Raw genomic sequence first — 3439 nt, 5'->3', positions numbered from 1 at the left:
AGAGAGAGAGAGAGAGAGAGAGAGAGAGAGAGAGAGAGAGAGAGAGAGAGAGAGAGAGAGAAGCCATGTCTTGCTCCCATGCTATTCTTTCCATTTATTGTCTTGTAATTCTGTCTTAGAGGCCAGACCAGTACTGACCAAAAGTACATTTTTTCTGGTAAACTTCCTTCCAGCTCTTGGTTCCTTTCACTAGACATGGAACTTCAGAGGAGGCAATGCAGAGTTGGGTGGAGGGGCAACAAGTCCACAGGATCTCTGAGTACCAAGGCAAAGTCAGGAGGTCTCTATACGCTAGCCTTCTTCTGAGAGTATAAGTGTCTTGGATGATCCTTTCCATTGTTTGGACTCACCTTATAATTCAGATAGATGTTCCCACATGTGGAATATTGAGATTCCAATCCAGGTGACTTACCATTTTTTAATTATTGTAGTTCTTAAAGCTTCGGGTTATTCCGCATACCTTCCTTTCCCACAGTTTACTTGAACTCTTTCCCAATAACCTTGAAATTCAATCTCCATGAATTTTATTGCAATGAATTTTGTCTGTCTTTCTGGCTACCTAACATCTATCAATCTATCTATCTATCTATCTATCTATCTATCTATCTATCTATCTATCTATCTATCCCAATATTTACTTACCAATCTACTACTGATATATCTATAGCCGTATGTCTTATGTTTTTCAGAGACTCTTATACACCTTTACAGCTCACTTTGAATCTGTCACTAGACACAAATGCATGTGATCCTCCGGCTGGGTCCTGGGTTTGTGCTTTTTCTCCTTCCTCCTCATACAATGCTAGCATTTCAATCCTTGCCTCAGGTTCTGATTTCTAAAGACTCTAGGCTAAATAAGGCTCATGGTCTTAGATCACAAAGTGTCCTTCTGGGTTTTGCATGTATGTTAATGTGCTTTTAAAGCATATATTAATTACATATAATAATGAATTTCACCATGACATATGTATACTATGTAATGCACTTCAAGCACGTTTACCTATATTTTTTTCTCATCCTCCTGTCGCTCTCTTGATTCCCTTACCATCCTCTAGTCCTGCTTCTCCTTTCATGGCCTTTTAAATTTAATTTTATTTGTGTGGTATATGACTCGATGAGTTTCATTAGAGTTGCATAAGGGACATAAACTAGGGGTTCTTTGTAGGGATGTGGGCACTGTGCCTGTGGCTGCACCACTGAAGAGCATCTCTTAATCCTGATTTTGATGCCAATTGCATTATTTGCCCTCTCCCTTCCATTGCCTTCCCCACATTCCCTTAACTATTCCTCTAGTTCTCAAATCTTCTCCTTTTCTGTAGATTTTCTCCTTTCTTATTTTAATAATTTAAAATATTTATTCTGGAAGCATTGCTGAAGGCTCTCATAACCCTGCCATCATGTCTAAATCAGAATCTCCCAAGGATCCTGAACAGTTGTGGAAGCTCTTCATCGGAGGGCCGAGCTTCGGAACAACCAAAGAGAATCTGAGGAGCCATTTTGAGCAATAGGGAATAGTAACCAACTATGTGGTACTGAGAGATCCATACACCAAGAGATCCAGTGGCTTTAGGTTTGTCACACACGCCACTGTGGAGGAAGTGGATGCTGCCATGAATGCAAGATCATACAAGGTGGATGAGAGAGCTGTGGAACCTAAGAGAGCTGTGTCAAGAGAGAGAGACCAGGTGCCCACTTAACTGTGAGGAAGGTCTTTGTTGGTGGTATTAAAGAAGACACGGAAGAACATCACCTACGAGATTATTTTGAGCAGTATGAAAAGATTGAAGTGATAGAAACTATGACTGACAGAGACAGTGGAAAAAAGAGGGGCTTTGCTTTTGTCACCTTTGATGACCATGACTCTGTGGATAAGATTGTTATTCAGAAATACCATACTGTGAATGACCACAACTGTGAGGTAAGAAAGACTCTGTCGAAGCAAGAGATGGCTAGTGCTTCATCCAGCCAGAGAGGTCGCAGTGGTTCTGGAAACTTTGGTGGTGGTGGTGAAGGTGGTTTTGGTGGCAATGACAATTTTGGCCAAGGAGGAAACTTCAGCAGTCATGGTGGCTTTGGTGGCAGCCGTGGTGGTGGTAGACGTGGTGGCAGTGGGGGTGGCTATAATGGATTTGGCAATGATGGAAGCAATTTTCGAGGTGGTAGAAGCTACAATGATTTTGGCAATTACAACAGTCAGTCTTCAAATTTTGGACCAATGAATGAAGGAAACTTTAGAGGCAGGAGCTCTGGCCCTTAAGGTGGCAGAGGCCAGTACATTGCTAAACCACAAAACCAAGGTGGCTACGGAGGTTCCAGCAGCAGCAGTAGTTATGGCAGGGGCAGGAGGTTCTAATTACAGCCAGGAAACAATGCTTAGCAGGAGAGGAGAGCCAGAGAAGTGACAGGGAAGCTACAGGTTACAACAAATTTGTGAACTCAGCCAAGCACAGTGGTGGCAGGGCCTACCTGCTACAAAGAAGACATGTTTTCGACAATACTCATGTGTGTGGGCAAAATCTCCAGGACTGTATTTGTGACTAATTGTATAACAGGTTATTTTAGTTTTTGTTCTATAAAGCATTCCAACAAAAGGTTTTACTCTAGACCTTTTTCACCCATGCAGCTGACTGCTAAATGTAATAATCTGATCATGACACTGAATAAATGTGTCTTTTTTTTTTAAATGTGTTGTGTAAAGTTAGTATACTCTAAAGCCACCTTGGTAAACTTCCCCAACAGTGTGAAGTTAGAATTCCTTCAAGTTCCATTTGGAATTTATTTATGGTTGCTTGGGTGGAAAAGCCATTGTCTTCATAAACCTTGGTGTTGTTAAACTGCCCGCTACTGTTGTGACTTGTAATGAGTTTTACTATTGAAAGGGTCATCCAAGCAAGGTCACAATTTGATTATAAAATGGTTGTTGGCATACCTGATGCAATATCTAAATTGAATAACAGCATCAGATAAAATAACAGATGAGAATGAAGCTTGTGTATCATTCATTATCATGTGTACTCAATAAATGATTTAGTTCTCTTGAAAAAAATTTATTCTTTGAATTTGATTTTTACTTTTTATTCATTTTTTGTGAATTTCACATCAAGCACCCCACTCCCAGTCATCCCCCTGTTCCTTCAGATCCATCTTCTACCCTTGCATCCTCCCCCTCCCCCAAAGGAAAAAAAATAAGATAGTACAACAACAGAAAGTCCTGTCGTGGGAGCTGCAGTGTGTCCCACAGTACACCCTTTTGTCCACACAGCTTACTTGTGAATGTTCATTGCAATGAGTCATTCATTTGTCTGGTTCGAGGCCTCTGGTTTCAGATACACTATCAATACTGATCCTCACAGGGACTTCTCTTCAATATCCTATTGTTGCCCTCTGTCGTGGAGAGCCTACAGCTTTGAATCTGCAGGACTGGTCCTTTTATGTTGGG

The 3439-nt window shown here is 41.1% G+C and overlaps 1 pseudogene; it reads left to right on the top strand.

The window, feature by feature from the left end:
- The first annotated feature begins 1397 nt into the window (after nt 1–1397).
- On the top strand, nt 1398–2353 carry LOC110290218 (heterogeneous nuclear ribonucleoprotein A1-like; annotated as a pseudogene).
- Nucleotides 2354–3439: the final 1086 nt, after the last annotated feature.

This window comes from Mus caroli, unplaced genomic scaffold, assembly GCF_978045245.1.
Source record: "Mus caroli unplaced genomic scaffold, Mus_caroli_1 scaffold_2, whole genome shotgun sequence".
NCBI classification, from domain to species: Eukaryota; Metazoa; Chordata; class Mammalia; order Rodentia; family Muridae; genus Mus; species Mus caroli.
This window is presented reverse-complemented; position numbering and strand designations above follow the sequence as displayed.